The following is a 10,503-nucleotide window of genomic DNA, read 5'->3' as shown; positions in this document are numbered from 1 at the left end:
AACAAAATATTGGAGCACCTTCCTCCACTGCGCAAAACTGGGTGCTGGCCTCCCCTTTCCCTGCCCCACCCACTCACCTTTCGCCCCCCCCCCCCCCGCATGCAAGATTTTTCTGCCTGCTCATCTGACTCCTGCCGTCCACCCAGTGGCGTAGCGTGGGGGGTGCAGGGGGGGCCGGACGCACCGGGCGCAACATCTGGGGGTTTGGGTTAGGGGGCGCAAATCCACGGGTTAGGGGGCGCAAATCCATGGGTTAGGGGGCGCAAATTACTTGCCTTGCCCCGGGTGCTGACAACCCACGCTATGCCACTGCCTCCGCCCCATCTCTACCCAATTGTCTCTCCAACCGGCCTGCTTGCCTGCCTACCCGCCTACCTCTCCCCAGCTTCTCCAGGCCCAGAAGTGATCTGAAATGGGTTCAAAAGCCAGAAGGCAAGTTGGGAAAATAGGGCAGTTCCTGGCTGGGGGTGGGTGGAGGTGGCTAGCCAAGGGAGGGAGAGGCACGAACTTGCACAAGATATTGGGGGGCCACCACCCCTAAGAATTTTGTTGGGGTGGGGACCTAAGGTACCAGGAGCCCCTAGAGTTAAGTGCCTAAGGCCCTGAGTGATGCGGCCAGAGTTCAGTAGGAAAACTTTTGTGACTCAAAAGTAAATCCTTGTGAATTCAGTGGGAAAATAGACAAGACATGGGAGAGATCTATAGTCAGATCCTACAATGTTTTCCTTTTTTTAAAAAAAAATGCAGCTGGAAGGAGAATGTATGTGAAGAATTGGATCAGGACCAAAATGCTGAGAAGGGTGTAGAACATGTCCCCTGCACCATATTCCCAATCTAAATTGCAGCGTGCGCCCCCCCCCAAAAAAATAGTTGTCTTTTGGTCTCCAGTTTGTACCCGTGGGTACAAGCAGGGCAAATAGCTTTCATTGGTGGCTGTGGGGAGGGGCGGCAGCTTTTGATCACAAAAATGCTGAAATATACTCGGAGTCGAGTGTGGATTTCATGCTCTTTATTCAGCTCATAGTGGTGAGGAATGCAAGTTCCCCCAGAATGTCTGCTTTATATACATTATTTACACAGTGGGCCCCACGTGATTGGCTACTTCCGGGATTCTCCTGTAGGCGAATCAGGCTGCGGATTCACTTCCACCTGGAGCTGGATTGGGTGGCTCCTGCGGACCAATCAGACTGCTGCATTCTGGATCCTATTGTTCTAGGACCAATCAGACTGCTGCATTTTGGATCCTATTGTTCTAGGATCAGTCAGACTGCTGCATTTTGGATCCTATTCAACTCAGTACAAAACAAATTCCATGGAGAGGGGGAAAAATTGAGGAGGGGAAGGAGAAATCTTCCCCAAACAATGTGTTCCCAATCCAAGGTTGCTTTGAAAGTGGGCTTGGGGGTGAGGACATGTAAATTGCCCATATTTTCTAGTATAGACCTTACTCTCCCGAAAGTGTGCACAAAATTGCAGCCTAGCTACTGAAGCCAAACTGGCTACGCTGGATTTGAGCAGACCTTCCCCCTCCCTCTTCTCGATTGCCCACATTGTGAACAACTGAAAAACAGGATGAGGGCCTGAAGTCTGTCCCTGGTCCAAGGGATGTTTACCTTCTCCACTCTCCGTCTGTTTTCATGGAAACTTTTACTTCTGCAGCTCAACGTCAAGCCAGTTTCCTTGCTTAAAGAGTTTTTGACCAAGGACGTCCTTAGGTGTGGGTCTTAATTGTTGCCGCCAGCTTCCGGAACAGACTGGTCCCAGGAATGGTTTCCTAAGTGTAGCCATAGAGATGGAACCAAAAGTGGTCTTTTCCAACAACTTAGCTCCTGAGGAAGAGAGAAACCTTTCCAAGAATCTGCCTGTTTTCAGGTTCTTTTTCCATCATCTGGCTTGGAGAATCTATCGCTGGCCATTTGCCAAACTCTTAATAAGGGAGGCTTCTGTAAATCAGATGACTCCCCCGGTCATTTGATGCTTCCATAGCCAATGTGTGCTGAGTCACGAGGATGGGGGTTACATAGTGTCGAGTTAACCAGGCAAAATGAATTACTCAAGAAATTCCTCTTTCAAGGCTGGTTGGAAACCCTACTGATACATGTTTGTGTATGTTATGGTTGAAGAGGAAATTATTTGAAAATGATATATCGTTGGTACCTAACACCAAGTAAACTGGCAAAAAAAATGTATAAATCTAAATCAAACAAGTGCTGGAAGTGTAAAGAGAAAGAAGGTTCTTTTTATCCTATGTGGTGGACTTGTAGTAAGGTTAAAGCTTACTGGGAAATGATATATAACGAATGGAAACGGATGTTCAAAATAACCTTTGTTATAAAAAAAACAACCAAAAAAACCCAGAAGATTTTTTTGGGGGGAATAATACCTAAAGTGTATAGAAATTTATTTATGTATGCTACTACAGCCGCAAGAATGTTACACACCCAAAAATGGAAAGAAGCAGAAGTCCCAGCAAAGGAAGAATGGATACAAGAACTTGTGGAATATGCAGAAAGGGCGAAACTTACCGGAAGAATAAGAAATCAAGATAAGAAACTTTTTATAAAAGAATGGAAATGGTTTATGGAATATTTATGGATAAATTGCAAATACAGTGGTACCTCGGGTTACATATGCTTCAGGTTACAGACTCTGCTAACCCAGAAATAGTACCTCGGGTTAAGAACTTTGCTTCAGGATGAGAACAGAAATCGTGCTAAAACAGCAGCTCAGCGGCAGCAGGAGGCCGCATTAGCTAAAGTGGTGCTTCAGGTTAAGAACAGTTTCAGGTTAAGAACGGACCTCCGGAACAAATTAAGTACTTAACCCGAGGTACCGCTGTAATAATAATAATAATAATAATAATAATAATAATAATAATAATAATAATTTATTATTTATACCCCACCCATCTGGCTGGGTTTTCCCAGCCACTCTAGGCAGCTTCTAACAAAAGATTAAAAATACATTGAAACATCAATCATTAAAAACTTCCCTAAACAGGGCTGCCTTCAGATGTCTTCTAAACGTCAGATAGTTGTTTATTTCTTTGACATCTGATGGAAGGGCGTTCCACAGGGATAAAACAGATAAGAACATTGGCAGGATTATAGTAATAACCTGCAGTTTCATACGAGTATATATTTAAAGTAGATGAATAAATGAGCAAATTAAATGAATCTGGGCATGCAGAAGATATTTAAAAATAAATTTAAGGAACCGCAGAAAGAGGGGGAAGGAAGTCACACTTTGAAATGTTAAAATGATTGAAAAAATAATGAAATGTATAAACTTGAAAAGTATAAATGAAAACTTTTTTTAAAAAAAAGATACATGTTTGTGTATCATGGAGGCATCACAGAGAAAAGCGAAAGCAACCACATTCACAACCCATGTGGCTACACATTAGTGCCTTGCAGGGATGCTACATCTACCTTGCTCTTAAAAGGTTCCAGGTTAAATTCTTGACATCTCCTGGTAAGGTGAGGAATAGCCCAAGTCTGGAGAACTGCTACGAATCAGTGTAGACAGCACTGAGTTATGTAGACCAATGTTCTGACTCGGTATAAGACAACGTCCTAATTTCCTTTTTGATGTTGCTGTCATGGACTGGTTAGATGCAAAGGAATAGGGGGAGGCACCAGCTGACGAACTCCCAAGGGAAGAAGGCTCAGGTACCGGTGGGACGATAATGAGTGGTAAGATGTATAAGACTCAATCAGATAAGCGCTGGAGATGCACTGAGGTTGAGGGAATGTTCTTTTGTATGTGGTGGATCTGTAAAAGGGTAAAAGGGTATTGGGAAATGATCCATAACGAATTGGAGAAAATATTTTTTTAAAAAAACAGAGTCCTTTCTGTTGGGGATAACTCAGACTGAAATTTTCAGCAGTCAAAAAGATTATTTATGTATGCCACTACTGTACTGTAGGGATACGGGTGGCACTGTGGGTTAAAACACAGAGCCTAGGACTTGCCGATCAGAAGGTCGGTGGTTTGAATCCCCACGACGGGGTGAGCTCCCATTGCTCGGTCCCTGCTCCTGCCAACCTAGCAGTTCGAAAGCAGGAAGGTAAACGGCATTTCCATGCACTGCTCTGGTTCGCCAGAAGCGGCTTAGTCATGCTGGCCACATGACCCAGAAGCTGCATGCCGGCTCCCTCAGCCAATAAAGCGAGATGTGCGCCGCAACCCCAGAGTCGGCCACGACTGGACCTAACGGTCAGGGGTCCCTTTACCTTTACTGTACCTTGGCCCATGTTTTGCTAGCCCCAAAATGGAAAACAAGTGAGGTCCCAGCCAAAGAAGAATGGCAACCTAAGGTGACACAATATGCACAGCTTGCAGAATAAGAGAACAAGAAGAACATACGTTTAGAGAAGATTGGGAAACATTTACTGAATATATGGGAAATAACTGTGTACAGCTGAAAACGTTGGCAGCATTAAGATGAATTCAACAGTGTAAATAAGTTATGATGGATGTAATAATGGAATACTGAATGGTTTCTGTAAAATATGCAGGGATTTGTGATGTGTAAAATGAACCGTGGAAAGAGAAGTTGGGAAGTCACTGATATTTTGAGGATGTAAAAAGAAGTACTTTAAACTGCCAAAAAGAAAATTTAATAAAAATTATATACAAAAAGAAAAAGACTGGGAGGAGGAGGTGTCTGAAGCTGAAGAGGTCACAGGGCTTAGTCTGGGAGAGTCTGTGGCAGAGAGCTGTCCAGAATCAGAGGCAGAAGCTGGAGCCAGGAGAGGAGGGAGGCCAAGAGGCAGAGATGAGTCAGACTGATGGCAATCAATGGCTGCTAGCTAGGTTCTGCCTCTACAGTCGGAGGCAGAAATGCTTCCGAATACCCATTGCTAGAAACCGCAAGAGAAGAGACTGTGCTTGGGCTCAGGTCACACTTCAAGATTTCCCACAGGCTTCTGTTTGGCCACTGTGAGAACAGGAAGCTGGACTAGATGGGCCAGTAAGCTCTTCTTAGGTTCTTAAAAGCCAACTGACTGCTGGCAAGAGGACAGAAAGCCAAGGGAGGGGAGGGAGAAGGGAATGGAGGATCCTGGAACAGGGCAAGACAGGCAGGCCGGAAGCCTCACTCCCTGCTGCAGCTGTGTGCGGCGCCAGGCCCCTCCTGCACTAGGAAGCCTCTTGCAGTTACAGTGGTACCTCGGGTTAAGAACGTAATTCGTTCTGGAGGTCTGTTCTTAACCTGAAGCTGTTCTTAACCTGAAGCACCACTTTAGCTCATTAGCTCCTGCCTCCTGCTGCTGCCTTACCACTGGAGCCCCATTTCTGAAGTTCTGTAACCTGAAGCGTATGTAACCCGAGGTACCACTGTATAGGTATGAACGACTTAAACCGCACTGTCACAAAGGAGAAAGGCTTCTGCTCCACTTTAATGTGTCAAATGACATTGTCTTCAGATTGCCTTGGGCTGTTTCTCTTTCGCTGGCCAGCAGTTTAAATCTAACATCCCTGGTTCCACACCCAAGCCCACGAGAATGATATAGGTAGCCTGGAGAGAAGGAGTTAACGAACCAAGCGGAAACGCACCTCCATATAGCTCCCCTCCCATTCCCACCCCTAAGGCGCACTGGCAGCGCAAAGCATGTCTCAGCAATAAAGGTTCTTGCTCCCTGCAATGCTGGAATCTCCTTCAGAGGCTGTGGGAGTTGGCGAGGGAAAGACGGCTCTGAATGATTAGAGGTTTATGCCATCCGGCAAAATTAACGTTTGTTCGCTGCCTGCGTGCCGAATTTAGATGAGGATCTCCTGGGGGCAATCACAGCGCTTTCCCGGTGCTGCACGTACTACTAGCAGGGCAGCCTTGGCATAAAATACAGGATACAGTACAGAAGAGTTAACCGTGTCCATCCCAGCCGAGACGGAAACACAAAAGCCACTGGCTTTCAAGCACTATGGTATTCTTGCAGAGAAGCTGGTAAAATGTGAGCTAGATGATGTTGGGTGAATTTGTAGCTGGTTGATGGACCAAAGCCAAATAATAATATAATAATAATAGTTTTTTATTTATACCCCGCCCTCCTCAGCCAGAGCCAGCCTCAAGGCGGCTAACACCAGTAAAATTACAATAAAAACATAATGGGGGGGACCACACAAAAAACCACCCCCACCAATTTATTAAAATACGGGTTAAAATACAATTTAAAATGCAGCCCATAGATCAAAACCATTTTGTTGTTTAGTCGTTTAGTTGTGTCCGACTCTTCGTGACCCCATGGACCAGAGCACGCCAGGCACTCCTGTCTTCCACTGCCTCCCGCAGTTTGGTCAAACTCATGCTGGTAGCTTCGAGAACACTATCCAACCATCTCGTCCTCTGTCGTCCCCTTCTCCTTGTGCCCTCCATCTTTCCCAACGTCAGGGTCTTTTCCAGGGAGTCTTCTCGTCTCATGAGGTGGCCAAAGTATTGGAGCCTCAGCTTCAGGATCTGTCCTTCCAGTGAGCACTCAGGGCTGGTTTCCTTAAGAATGGAGAGGTTTCATTTTCTTGCAGTCCATGGGACTCTCAAGAGTCTCCTCCAGCACCATAATTCAAAAGCATCAATTCTTTGGTGATCAGCCTTCTTTATAGTACAGCTCTCACTTCCATACATCACTCCTGGGAAAACCATAGCTTTTACTATATGGAGGACCTTTGTTGGCAAGGTGATGTGTCTGCTTTTTAAGATGCTGTCTAGGTTTGTCATTGCTTTTCTCCCAAGAAGCAGGCGTCTTTTAATTTCGTGGCTGCTGTCACCATAAGGGGAGGGAAACATAAGGGTCAGACTAAGTCCAAACCAAAGGCCAGGCGGAACAGCTCTGTCTTGCAGGCCCTGTGGAAAGATGTCAAATCCCGCAGGGCCCTGGTCTCTTGTGAGAGAGCATTCCACCAAGCTGGGGCCAGTACTGAAAAGGCCCTGGCCCTAGTTGAGACCACAATGCTTGCTAATGGTTCCTCATCGTACTGGGAAAAGGTGGCATGTGGGGTCCTGTCCTGGGAAAGCTGTCGCAAAAGAACAGGGCTTTCGGAGCACATCTCATCAGCAGATTGTCAGTGCCCACAATGAGCAGGGGCATAGAGTGGGCAGGCAGGGGGTGCACACAATTTTTAGGGGGCAAGAACCAGGCGCACACACCCCAGGGGTCGCCATCCTACCTTGCCTGCTGCTGGAGGTCTCTGAGTCCCAGAGCCCGGCTTGGCCTAGCTGCTGTGTCCCCAGCCCCCTTGGCTGCCTGGCCAGAATCAGTGAAATTTGCCTGCCGAGGCCTGGCCGGGCTCCTCACTGCACGGTCAGGCAGGGGAGCAGCACAGTGCTGCTTTGCTCCCGTGGCCAGCGCTGAGCTGGTGCAGGGGCTCCAAGAATCCTCTGTGCCCTGTGCGCATATGCTTGGCAGCTTTGGCAGTGAGGCTTGGCATGGTGTGGTGTTGGCCTTGTGCCCCCCCCCCGCCGCCGCCGCCGCTGCCCAGGCACCAAAAAAGGATGCAACACAGCTGACAGCAAGCAAATGAAAACCTGCCAGCTGGTGGGCGTAGGTGGGATTTTGTGCCCCCACCTACCTGTCAAACTTGGCCCATGAGTGATGAGGGTGGTAAGGATCTGGCCTCCAGGCTAGTTATGCTCCCTTCCCTAAAATAAGAATTGGGGCAGATCCACATGATACACTTAAAGCCCATTCAACAGACATTTAAAGCCCATTGCAGTCATACCTGGGACATGGGTGGCGCTGTGGGTTAAACCACAGAGCCTTGGACTTGCCAATCGGAAGGTCGGCGGTTCGAATCCCCGCAATGGGGTGAGCTCCCGTTGCTCGGTCCCTGCTCCTGCCCACCTAGCAGTTCGAAAGCACGTCAAAGTGCAATTAGATAAATAGGTACCGCTCCGATGGGAAGGTAAACGGTGTTTCTGTGCGCTGCTCTGGTTCGCCAGAAGCGGCTTAGTCCTGCTGGCCACATGACCTGGAAGATGTATGCCTGCTCCCTCGGCCAATAAAGCGAGATGAGCACTGCAACCCCAGAGTTGGTCACAACTGGACCTAATGGTCAGGGGTCCCTTTACCTTACAGTCATGTTACGTTTGCTTCAGGTTGAGCGTTTTCAAGTTGCGTCCCGCGGTGACCCAGAAGTACCGGAAAGGGTTACTTCCGGGTTTCGCCACTCACACATGTGCAGATGCGCAAAATGACATCATGTGCATGCGCAGAAGCAGCAAATTGCAACCCGCGCGTGCGCAAACACAGGTTGCGTTCTGCTCATGCTGCGAACGGGCCTCCGGAACGGATCCTGTTCGCAACCAGAGGTACCACTGTACTTTCCACAAAGAATTCTGCGCACTCTCTCCCACTCATGGAGCTACAATTCCCAGCATCCTTAGCAAACTTCGGTTCTACTAAAACGGCAAACTGCTAATGGAGCAGCCTTCGTGGCTCCGGCTCAAAATGAAACAAAGGCCGGTGGGTAATTCAGGGCCACGCTCCGCTCTGAGGCTCAGGGGGAAGCACCTTGTTGTCACTCGATCTCTCCAATGTAGGTGATTAAACCATCATGCCCCGGTGCCTTGAGGGACCATAGATGCACATCTTGGCAACTCAGGCATCTTTTTCCACAGCAGATTTCCTGTAGAGATTTAGATGCTGAACGTGAACAGCATGAATTAGTGGCTATAAAAACTGACCCAGTCAGGAAATGATAAGTGACTGCAATTCGGGCTTTGGATGGGGGCAGCCAGCTGTTTATGGAGCAGCAAACATCAGTCAGAAAGAGCTTTTCCGTGACAGGAGGTGAGCAGTCTGCTGATAAAGAGCAGCTGTGAAGACTGTTAAGAGCCTGCCAGATCAGTGGCCCAAGGTACGAAATGGACCTGGGTGCTTTGGAACTAACCTTCCCAGGGGCTGCTCCAGACCACCTGTTTGTTGACCATTCCTCCTGAGCTGCTTGCACAAAGTCTATGTGGAGGTTAGACAAGGTCTGGTTTTGATTTGCTCCCATCTCTTTGCAGCATGGTTATATAGTGGTACCTCAGGTTACATACGCTTCAGGTTACAGACTCTGCTAACCCAGAAATAGGGCTTCAAGTTAAGAACTTTGCTTCAGGATGAGAACAGAAATCGGGCTCTGGAGGCGCAGCAGCAACGGGAGGCCCCATTAGCTAAAGTGGTGCTTCAGGTTAAGAACAGTTTCAGTTTAAGAACAAATTAAATACTTAACCCGAGGTACCACTGTACATCAGTGAGGAATTAAGAACAAAGAAAACAATGAGAGCCTGCTGGATCAAGCCAGTGCCCCATCTGATCAGGACCACAATGCCTGAAGGACTGCCTCTCCCCATATAAACCACCCCAGACTTCTTCATCTGAAGCCCTTCTTCGTGTGTCTCCTCCACATGAGGTCCAGAGGGTGGCAACACGAGAACGGGGCCTTCTCTGTAGTGGCTCACCGTCAGGCACCAAACTAAAACATTCCTCTTCAACCAGGCCAGTTTGGGCTGATTACTATTCCACAGTCTTTTCAATGTGTTTGTGGGAGGGGGGATTGTTGTTTTGCTGTTTTGTCTGCCCGGGGCTAATGGCGTCTCTTTGTTTGGGATGTGGCATATTATGGCTCCTGTGAGCAGAAACTGAAAATGGAATTGCTGGACTGTGGAAAACATCAGGGGAAAACATTTCACGCAGAATTAAGAAGGTGAAAGTTGAACAGGCCAGTGGTTGTAAAAGTAAAGGGAAATTATATGAAGGATTAACATCGGAACGGTTTATTGATTAAATAAGAAATGCAATGTGATATTAGATGATCAGCACTTCACGAAATTCAGAGCATGGGAAGTCACCCAAAGATATAAAATTCAGCTTTTTAAAAAAAAATTGTATTGTGATTTGGAATGTTTTAATATGGTTTTTATTGGATAATGAAATCGGAAAGCTTAATAAATATTATTAAAAATAAAAATATTGTTTTGCTGTTTTGTTTTACTTATTTATTTGTATTTCTCCTGTATTTTATTCCGTGAACTACCCTGAGATCTTATGATGAAGGGTGGTGTATAAATGCAATGCAATCAATCAATATCCAGCATTCTATTCTCATGATGTCCAATCAGATTCCCGTGGGAATTCCGCAAAGAGGACCTGAGCAAAAGAGCCTTCTCCCCACCTGCCATTTCCAGCAATTGGCTGTGCATTCTTGTGATGTCATAACATTCATTGAGTTATCCTGCGTGGGTGGAACCACCCATATATCTAATTTAGGGGGGTGGAAATCTCAATAGCCGGAGGAGGTAATGGCACTGAACAGGGAGAGGAAAATATATGTATATTCATTGATATCTGTACTTATCAGTGGCAGGATTCTTTTCCACTGAAACTGCTAAGTTTCTTTCTTCCTCCAGTTGGAAACTAGGTACTATTCAGCACAGCTACAATTCAAACCCTAAACTTAGCGGGTGGCTTTCAGCAAACCTCTTATCATGCAGGATTTGTTTATTTTTTAATCCTCTGCTTG

This window comes from Podarcis gaigeae (genome assembly GCF_964106915.1).
Source record: "Podarcis gaigeae genome assembly, chromosome: 1".
Lineage (NCBI taxonomy): Eukaryota > Metazoa > Chordata > Lepidosauria > Squamata > Lacertidae > Podarcis > Podarcis gaigeae.
The sequence above is the reverse complement of the archived record's forward strand: the minus strand, read 5'-3'. Positions refer to the sequence as shown.